Below are 11254 nucleotides of genomic sequence, written 5' to 3'. Positions count from 1 at the left end.
ACTCCATATATATATATAATATAAATATATAATATATATAAAATACCCTATATACTCATATATATTATATATACATATATAATACCATATAATACTCCATATTATATACTTTTTGGAAGAGAGTTACTTTTTCACCCCACACTTAAGGAGTGTGTAGTTATGCTCAACCTCCTTCAGAGCATAGGAGCTGCAAAATTTAATTGAAATTTTGCATGGGAAAAATGGCTCTTCTCCCTTATCTGTTTACATCAGTATGGAATCATGGATATTTATTTTATATTTTGGGTTATAACCTGATACCATTTATTGTATCCTCAGCTTTTGCTATAAAAAGTTCTTGAAGATGACCTCTGTGTGCCTTTCACCTGTCAGTATCATAGTGGTTTTGGTTTTGGTTTTTGAGCACCTTTTTACTCTGTCACTAACAAGATGCTTCCAGCTCACATGCATTTCCTATCTCGGTCCTAGAGTTAGCCATTTCTCCAAGCAGCTTTAGTTCCTTTTGTTGGAGAATAGCATTAGCAATCAAGATCTGGCCACTAGGGTGTGCTCATTGGCACAGAGTTGTTGTGGCTAGGCCTTATCAACTGAGAAAGCAAGGATACAAGGTTAATATAAAACAGTCAATTCTTTTTTATATACTAGCAATGAACAAAGGTCATTAGGTAAAAATTAAGGAAATCTGAATAAAGTACAAACTTTAGTTAATAATAATATTATATTATTTATTAATTGTAACAAAATACCATGCTAATATAAAGTGTTAATAATAGCAGAAATTGGGAGTGAAGTATATAGGAACATTATCTTCATAATTATTCCATAAGTTGAAATCTGTTCTAAGTAAAAGCTGATTTAGAAATAAGCCCATAAGACATTCTTGAAATGTCTTACTCAAAATTTCATAAGTACAAATAATTTTCAAACAAAAATCTTAACTCTTAAATAGCAATTTCCTGGAAAGTGTTGTTAATACATGTTCATTACCTCAAATTAATCTTCTTTTCCCTAAATATAAACCTTGCTAGCTAGATAGCATTTTTTTGCCTGACTTATAGCTAAGTGTGACTACATGTCTAAATTTTCAACCAGTGAAATGTGAATGGAAATCATATCAGCAACTCCCAACTCACTTGTTTAAGAGAAACTTGGCCTGGGCTCATTCTTGCTTTCCTCCCTGCCTATGAACGGTCATGAATGTTGCTGCCTGGAAAATCATGTTTCAAGGATAGCAGAATCCCTAACTATTCTGCAACGAATACTTTGAGTAGATCCCTTGTGTACCCATGAGATCCATGAGATCCTGTGTATACCCATACTATACATTATGGAAGAGAAAAATAAATTTCTCTCTTTTTTGAGTGATTCCATTTTAAGTATTTTAAAAATTATTCTTCAGCTTTCATTCTACTACTTTTTTCCAATGGATTCTCCGGTTGAATATCTAATGCGTTTTTATAGTAATGGGCACAAAATTTACAATTTACAAATTATAAGAAATGCTTTTAGCTTTTTATAAGAATATTTTCCAGAAATGCAAAACTTACACCCCTTTTATGGCCTCAAACTGTTTTGCTGTAATTCTTTTGATTGAGCTTTTTTGAAATTCCTTGTACAAGTATAGTAAGTAATCGAAATGACCGCCAGGTACTTTATGCTGCTGTAATAACATGTAAAACACAGTGGTTATTTTGGCTGTGAGCTTGTTTTGCTCTATACTAAAGGACTCAATATTGCTATAATTTTGTGTTTATGTCACTTTCACAAACATCAGCCTATCATTCAGGTACATAGTATCACATGGAATTGTTACAACACTCTTTTTAAAAAAAACATATTACTCTTGGTAAAGGTGGTTACAGAAAGGAAGTTATGACAACAAACTGTGCCTGAATTAAGACTTTATTTTCCAAGGGTCATTTGATATACTCAGTGATTAGAGAACATGAGATTTTGTACCTCTATAATATATGGTTGAATCAAATATGACTTATACTTAGGAAAATAGAACTCCACGGGACTACTATTAACCTAATTTTGCCTATTGTATATCAAGGATTTTGAAAGTATTTTCTAATCTTTGGAAACGCTTACCTAATACTAAATATCACTAGTTTGGGACCGTCTCACTTTCCTAATGTCTTTGGTGACATGCATCTACCTAAAATGGAAAGATTTTAGTTTGTTTAGTTCTGTTTACTCAGTTATTGAAACATATATTCATTTAGCTAACAACAACAACAACAAAATATGCCAAACATCAACCATGTGCCTATAGTATTGCTAAGTTCTGGGAATAAAACAATGGAAAACATAGACTTTGTGACTAAGTTTACTGGCTATAGATAATATTCTTTACTTCCTTCTTTTAATATTAAAACTCCTGGGGCGCCTGGGTGGCACAGTCATTAAGCGTCTGCCTTCGGCTCAGGGCGTGATCCCAGCATTCTGGCATTGAGCCCCACATCAGGCTTCTCCGCTGGGAGCCTGCTTCTTCCTCTCCCACTCCCCCTGCTTGTGTTCCCTCTCTCGCTGGCTGTCTCTCTCTGTCAAATAAATAAAATCTTAAAAAAAAAAAAAAAAGAACTCCTGAGTTTTAGCTGGCGTAGTATTCTTATAACCAGTTGCAGTCATATAGCCAAATTCTGGCAAATAAAAGCTGAAAAGAAGGAATGTGTGTTTGGGTCATTCTCTCAGGGTCAGCTAGATAATTTGCAGGGTTCAATGAAGAGTGAACATGCAAGAATCTTGTTAAAAATTTATAAGACTTTCAAGGTGGGGGGGACGGTGTCCATAGGCATTCAGAATGGTTCAGCATTTGACCTACCGTCGTAGGCTGTCCTACAATACAGCCTCTAACAAAACTAGGCTGTCCTGAACCCCTGGTAATAGAATTGTTCACCTTTATACCAAGAAGGTTGGGAAAGCACCAAAATCTGCATGTGGCGTGTGCCCAGGCCGACTTCAAGGAGTTCGTGCTGTGAGACCTAAAGTCCTTATGAGGTTGTCTAAAATGAAAAAACATGTCAGCAAGGCCTATGGTGGTTCATGTGTGCTGTGTTCGTGACAGGATCAAGGGTGCTTTCCTTATTGAGGAGCAGAAAATCATTGTGAAAGTGTTGAAGGCACAAGCACAGAGTCAGAAAGCTAAATAAAAAAATGAAGCTTTTTTGAGTAATAAAAAAAATCAAAAGGCTAGATCTGTTAAAAAAAAAAAAAGAATTTCAAGATGGTGACAGTGGTACATTAAACCAAGCATGAGACCCTTCTAAGTGAGGGGTCCTTGGAATCTGCCTAGGCTTTGGAATCTGACCCTGCATGTTCTTATAGGAATGTGGTTAAATAGTCCTTGTACTTTTATCCCTTCTGCAATTGCTGGGATACAAAAATTATGTCAGGTCCTGGACGAGCCATGGATCCAGAGATAGAAGTCATGTGAAGAGAATGAAACAGCTACCCGTTATCCCTGGACTAACCTGTTTTTTCATTATTATGGGAGATAAAAACAGAAATCTTGTATGAGCTATTGTAATTTTTAGTTTCTTTGCTGTAGCACATTGTCAGATGCCAAGTGTTTCATACATATATTTTTAAAAGATTATCTTGCAAATTTGCCTTCATTTTATTTCAATACCCATACAGTTGAATTTTCGTTATCATTATATTTAATTCCCAGAGATATAAATTAAAGTGGAATAGGTAAACTGGTAGAAAGTTATTTACTGAAGTGATCCTAAACTGCTTTAATATGGTTGAGCATATGTTCATTGTACCCTGCTGGATAAAAACATGTTTCTCTGATATTTTATTTCATTTAATGAATCATTAACTTCATTAATTAATGTTGATGTCAGTTATGTCAAACTGTTGATACATATAAAATTACATACTATTTCCACTTCAACTGACTTTATTACTCTCATTATCATTAATATCGGAAATCATACTGAATACATAGTTTAGGCAGTTGTGAATAAACTGGGTGGGTGGGGGATGAGGTAGGGTATTATCACGCCCTTCAAGCACAGTAAAATCACAGTTGTGTTAACAAGGAACATATGTTCTTTCTTATCTACTCATACAGATGATGGATGGATGATACGAGATGATAGACAGCAAAACAATGTAAAAATATATGGAAAAGAACAAAGTTTTAATGTAGTAGTTTACTTATTTTTTAACAAATTTCTTCTAACTGAAAGCCATGTATATAATACAAATTAAAATGATTTCTCTGCTGGTTGAAATCAGGTTGAAGCATCATGCTAAGCCCTGGTCATTCAAAAACACCATTGACCTCTGTGGTGGCAACTGATTGATTCCCGTGGGCTCCTAAGAAAAAAACTACTATTTCAATAATAAATTACAGTCAGGCGCTTTAATTTTGTGTGTGTGTGCTAAGCATATTGTTGTGATGGAGAGGCCACTTCACTCTTCTGGGACCTGGGTTCTTCCCATATAATGTTATATCTCCATGTGCTTTAAGTTCTCTTTTAGCTTCAAAATTCCTATGACTTTATGAGCAAATAATTCAAATAGTAAAGCTCTCTTTGGGTGAAAATGGTCAGAAAATACTGATGGTGATGATGCCTGCTAGCTGAGCCTTGAAATATGAGTAGGATCTTAATAAATTAAGGCAGTGGGCGAGGACAGTCCACATAAAGCAAATGCCATTTAGTTTGGAAATGCAAATACATGTCCTGGTAACAAGGAATATATGTGCTTCTCAGTGCTTGAAAGTTTGATTTTCACTTTTGATCCAAACCCTGTGATTTTGGAAGAGTAAACATCCTTTAGAACATTACTGAACACAGTGATTTACTCAGTTGTTCAGAGAGATTGAAAAATTAATACCACTTTTCATTGGCAAAGGTTTCTGTACACATTCAGACGTATTTGGCATTTGCAGTAACAAAGCCACAGTTAAGTTTGCTGATATAACATAATGTTTATCTTCCCATGATGACTTAAGGGTGAGATGGAATAAAAAGAATATACAATGAATGATTCATCAGATTAATTCACTTTGTAAAATAAATCAAATTCTTCAAAATTTCTGTTAGTCATGTTGATTACAGGAATCACAGAGAAGTGTACATAAAATTTAGAGTTAAGATACCTTTCAAAAAGAAGAATCATTAAAATGAACACATAATAGATTCAATAGTCTATTCAGAAATTTTTGTTGTAAAAAAAGTCATCAAAATAGACAGATGTAAAAGAAGGCTGTAAGCTTTTCATGTGCTTTGCCGTTTACAAAGGTAGAGTGTCTCAACAAAAGTAAAGCTGCCTATATGCATTCTAAAGATTGAATTTGAGAGAGAGCGCACCCAGGAGCAGAGGGAGGGCCGGAGAGGGCAGAGGGGTGCAGAGAGGGGCAGAGAGGGGCAGAGGGAGAAGCAGACTCCCCACTGAGCAGGGGGCCCCAGCAGGGCTTGCTCCCAGAACCCTGAGATCATGACCTAGGTTGAAAGCAGACACTTAACTGACCAGAGGCATGCATACCCTGATCAGTCTATTTCTTTTATTATTATTATTATTTTTTTTTTTTTTTTTTTTTTTAAGATTTCATTTCCAGGAACGTCTGGGTGGCTCAGTCAGTTAAGCATCTGCCTTTGGCTCGTGTGGTGATTCCAGGGTCCTGGGATTGAGTCCCACATCGGGCTCCTTGCTCAGCAGGAGCCTACTTCTCTCTGCCTGCCGCTCCCCCTGCTCATGCTCTCTGACAAATAAGTAAATAAAATGTTTAAAAAAAAAAGATTTTATTTCTAAGTATTTTCTACACCCAACATAGAGCTCTGACAAATAAGTAAATAAAATGTTTTTAAAAAAAAGATTTTATTTCTAAGTATTTTCTACACCCAACATAGAGCTCAAATTTACAACGCAAGATGTAAGCCGTGGGTTAAGACTGAGCCAGCCAGGTGCCCCTATTTCCTCTTTTAAATATTTGTTTTCTATGTTAACATTTTTAAACATGTCACTCCTAATAGGAAGCTTTAACCTGGTAGTATCTATTTTTCTCATAGTTTTCCAAAACTAGCAGTTTTTTATTGCTATAGACTAAATGTTTGTGTCCCTCAAAATTCATATGTTGAAACCTTATTGCCAATGTGATGGTATTTGGTGATGTGGTGTTTTGGTGATTAGACCACAAAGGTGGAGCCCATGATCCACCTGTGACTAAACCCATGAACGGGATTAGTGCTCTTATAAAAGAGACCCTATAGAGCTCCCTCACCCCTTCTACCATGTGAGGACACGGGAAGAAGATAGTCACCTAGGGCATCAATACACAGACTCTCCCAAGACACTGAATCTTCTAACACCTCAATCTTGCCCTTCCCAGCTTCCACATCTGTGAGAAATGTTTATTGTTTAAGCTACCCAGTCTATGCTATTTTTATTATAATAGTCTGAATGGACTGACAATTATAAGATTGGCAAAACTTCTTAAAATCATTGGTGTCTTAAAGATCATAAATTTAGCTTATGCTCAGAGTGATGAGTACTTCAAGTCTTGTCTTGTTTATTAACACACATAGGAAGATTTTATTTTTTAGAGTATCTCTACATCCAACATGAGACTTGAACTTATAACCCCCAAATCAAGAGTTGCATGCTCTACCAACTGAGACAGCCAGGCACTCATATTAACATTTTTAAGGAACTAAATGCCTGGTACAGTTCTAAATAATGTATAAATATCAATCCATTTAATTCACAGAACAACCCAGTGAAGTCTATTTAAATCACTAGTTTGCAGACTGAATAAAGAAGACACAGAAAGGTAAAATAATTTACCCAACCGGTAAATAATAGAACCAGAATTTAAACAGTGGCATTTTAGTCCCAAATCCTATGTTCTTAAGTACTATACTTTCACTCACTTTAAAAAAAAATTGCAATATGATATATGTATTTATACACATCCTTTTAGCAACTTCATTCTTAATCTCTCTTTATTTCAAAAACAAACAAACAAATAGAAATAAAACGTTTAGAGACCATAAATGACTCATGTTGTTAGGTACATAACAACAATTTTAGTAAATTTTTAAAGTGTATTAATTATCCATTCACTTCAATTACTTCATTTCTTGCACTTGTGTTTTTTTTAAATAATTGAGTGTTTATGCATGATAGTATAAAAACCCTGGAAATTAATTTTCCTTTAGCCATATGCAAATTACTGCATACTTAAAACTATAACCAAATTATTTTCCCAGATGCTAGCCATATCCCTTGGGTCCTTAATTCTTAATTTCTTTTTTTCCCAGCTATTTTTTTTTAACTTAGTCAACATCATTCATTCCATGGCTTTTATTTGTGTGTTTGCATTCAAAGCACAACTCATATCCACATGAAGTTAGTAACTGTATTATTTTCCTGTTGCTATTGTAAAAAATTACCACAAACAGCAAGGCTTAAAACAATTTATATTTATTTTCTTACATTTCTGAAGCCCAGAAGAAATAAGCATTACTGGGCTGAAAATGTGCTAGTAGGGCCATACACCCCAAGAAGACTCTTGGGGAGAACCCATTCCTTGTCTCTTCCAGCGTCTGGTGGCTGCCAGCACTTTTAGCACCTAGAAACATCCCTCTAATCTCTGTCTCTGATTTTACATTGTTTTCTCTGTGTGTCATCACCAATTAGCCTGGCTAGAAATTCTGGAGACTTCTCAAGCCTAGTCTAGTGATGTATTTTCTCTGAACTTGTGCATGTAATCTCCTAGTTGAACAGGTGTGTCTCTTTCTACTCAGTGGGGGTCTGTGGTACTGAAGCCTCTCTGGTGTTGGAACAAGCCATGGTCCTGGAGCTTCACCTAGTGTCTATCCGTAGTAACTCTCTGCAAACGCTCTGGTGCTAGACCAAGCCAGGGTAATGTCCTTTATTCTTTGTGGTCTCCAAGCTGGTGCCCATTCCTGTCAGCATTTAGATTGAGGCAAGACAGAAACCAACCCTCATGCAACCTCTCCCAAAAAACAGAACATGGTGAGATAAGGGAGCAGAAGTTTAGCTGAGGACAGGCAGAACTTGACACCCCACAAGCCCCCCGCCCCCCCCCCCCATGGGATATATGTGACATTGCTCAGGCACTCCTGGCTGCCCTGAAGGAAAAACAAATATTTAACATATAGAGATTACAATCCTGCAAGACACGAGTCTCCCTCAGTTTATAAAAGTCTTAGAAATGTACAAGAACAAAGCATTCATTTTCTTTTCTTTTTTAAGGCTTTTATTTATTTATTTGACACAGAGAGAGAGAGTATAAGCAAGCAAGGGGAGCAGTAGGCAGAGGGAGATGGAGAAGCAGGCTCCCCGCTGAGCAGGGAGCCCAATGTGGGGCTCGATCCTAGGACCCTGGGATTATGACCTGAGCTGAAGGCAGATGCTTAACTGACTAAGCCACCCAGGCACTCCAAGAGCAAAGCATGTCTATCAATGGCCTACCTTCCAGAAGGGAATGTAGATACAATTAAATGTCCTTATAACCTGCAGCCCATTGACAGATACTTGAAGTGGGCAGAGTATATAAGTTGGGAAGTTCCCGACTATCTTACTGTTAATGCCTTGCTAGAGGGAAAGACAACCTTAACCTGACAATGGTAAGGACTCCAGTATCCTGTGAGACTTCTTTAACATACACTAATCCTTTTGAAACCTCCCTTTTCCTTAATTCCCCCAATCCCACAGTATATAATCAGCCACACCTCACAAACCCCGGGGCAGCAGCTTTTTCTGCCCATGGGTCCTGTCCACCCCCCGCACTCCCACTCTCCCCCCGCACCCCCCCCCGTGCTTTAATAAAACTACCTTTTTGCACCAGAGACGTCTCAAGAATTCTTTCTTGGCCATTGACTGTAGACGTAACCCCACCAAACCTGACCTATATTCCAAAACCACATCAGGTTGTATGTGCCATTCCTCTTTTTCTTTCCTCAGAGAGAAGTCAGAAATGGGGAGTTTTCTCCTGATTGTGCATTATTATCGTGCCAGAGGAAGAGGTGTGGCCAGTAAATACTGCAAATATTACTACTAGATTCAGTGCAGATCTTCTTGGCTGTGCCTCCCTTTAGGGTAAACTAACTGCTTTCTGTATATCTCACATGTCAGTTGGTCCATGTATTGTTAAGTCATCGTTTCCATGGGGAAGGAAGGTGTGGGGTTACCTATATTATCTGCAGTCACTACCCAAGTGTTTTGAAAAGTCTATATATGTCAAGCCCTGTGATTAAAGTAGGTGACACAAGGGTGAAATGACATAGTTCTATCCCTCAAATGGCCTAAAAACTAATCAAGGAAATGAATATAAACTCAAACCGTAACACAACATAATCTATGCAATGATAGATGCAAAGACTTGACGAATAGTGGCATTAAAGTAAAAAATGGAGGGTTGAACAACAAGGGTCTCAGAAAAGAAAATATCCAAGCTGTGACCTGTGATTTGAAGGCTCAACAGAAATGTTCTAGCTGTGTGAGTGATAAATAGTGTAAGAAATACCATATGAAAATAATCATAGGCATCAAGTTACATTTGACATTTTTAAAAAAAGTGATTCACGTGGGCAAGTGGAGTGAAATTAGTGATGAGGAATTGAAAGTATAGATTTAATTCCAACTGTCTTTCTTGGACTGTCTGATCAAAAGGGGTGTGTATCATCAACAGGATAGCCAATGTGGCAGGAGGAGCAAGTTTGGCAAAAAGGATAAGGAGTCTGGTTTAGGTATACTGAAATTAAAATTTCTACAAAACTTTCCCTTGAAATTATATAAGGAACACAAACTATTACAAGATAAATATTCATTGTTATCAATGTATCACAGGTGGAACTCTAAACAAATACATAACAAAAAAAGAAGCTGGGAGAGGGAACAAGAAATGGTAACAAATAATTTGAACAATGGAAAAACTTGGTTTTTTTCTACAAATCAACAAATAAGAGAGTGGTCAGTAGAGTCATAGGCCATGGACGGCTGCTAGAACAAAGATTGCCAAACGTAATGACCTTAGCTAGAGAAATTCTAAGGCAGATGGAAGGATGCTCTTAGTTATTTTCAAAGGGGATGGGAAATGAGAAAGTCAAGGTTAGAAAGTGTAGTTTCTTCTTAAAGAAGTGTGGCTATGTTATCTGGCTAAAGGTCAGTCTATACTAGCCTCCTAATATCGTCCAACATAAGTTAACTCATGTACCAATGTTAATGCTTTTCCTGGTCTTTGGTTTCCCTGGCATAGCCTCCCTATTTTTCAACCTTTTGGGAAAACACTGAAAGCAGAGTATGAGGAGGAAAATTTAGCTCTTAAGGACTCCTTAGGAAGGAATGGAATGTTTCTCATATGTAGGAGGATCATGGTAAAATTGCTATTCTACCGTTGTAGTTTAGACTGGAAAGCCCACGGTCATGTGTACATGCTAAAATAAGGGACTAATGGCAAGAATGTGGGAAAACTATGAAGACAAAGGAAACGAAGAGTGTGGTGGAGTTAAGACTGTCAACACAAACATTGCCAGTTTAGTTACAAGACAGCAGCATAATTTTGAAGTGCAAAATAATAAAATTAGGAATGAAGGAAATCATTGAAATACAAGTGGACACATAGAGCTATATTCTGAATGATCCTGAGAACAAAAATGTTGAACCAGAATTAATGTTGTTAAAAGCCAGGGTTGGATTTTATTATGATTAAAGCATATTTTAGGTGATTCTTAACTTAATTGTTAATGGAACAATCTTCAGGCTATCCTAAGGAAATCCTTCCATTTCAATGAAATGAGCAGACTTAGTGGAAGAGAGAAAAATTATAAGGAAACAGAAAGAATTAATGAATGGCTTGCATCAGATTTAGCCCTAGACATACTTTGATATGATACACATCAATTATTTGGTAAAATATGAGAATGTGCAAAACTTTCCTAATAAAAATTTCATGATAGTATATTTGCAAATAGATTCCATTTGGGAAAAAATGATTGAATATGTTTTCTCTGAAGTATAATACAAATTTTGTCTTCACAAAACCAGCACCAAATTTCCAGTATAGGTTGCATGTCCTATTCAAATACAACGTGGAAATGGAAAATATTTTTGTTACTTGCTTCAGAAGTTTTCTGTTTCCTAAGTTCACCTGTTTCTAAATTCTATGAAATAACTCGACTGTAAAAGGAACCACGGAAAGCAGATTGCTCATTTTCATTTGATACACATTGCTTATTATTTTTAAGCCAAGCAAAATATTATACCATCA

The 11254-nt window shown here is 36.5% G+C and overlaps 1 pseudogene; it reads left to right on the top strand.

The window, feature by feature from the left end:
* The first annotated feature begins 2786 nt into the window (after window positions 1-2786).
* Window positions 2787-3196, top strand: LOC123800141 (large ribosomal subunit protein eL34 pseudogene; annotated as a pseudogene).
* The last annotated feature ends 8058 nt before the right edge of the window (window positions 3197-11254 follow it).

Source organism: Ursus americanus, chromosome 2 (assembly GCF_024610735.1).
Source record: "Ursus americanus isolate L20-20 chromosome 2, mUrsAme1.1.p, whole genome shotgun sequence".
Classification (NCBI taxonomy): Eukaryota; Metazoa; Chordata; class Mammalia; order Carnivora; family Ursidae; genus Ursus; species Ursus americanus.
Note: the sequence above shows the minus strand (reverse complement) of the source record. Positions and strands in the feature narration are given on the sequence as shown.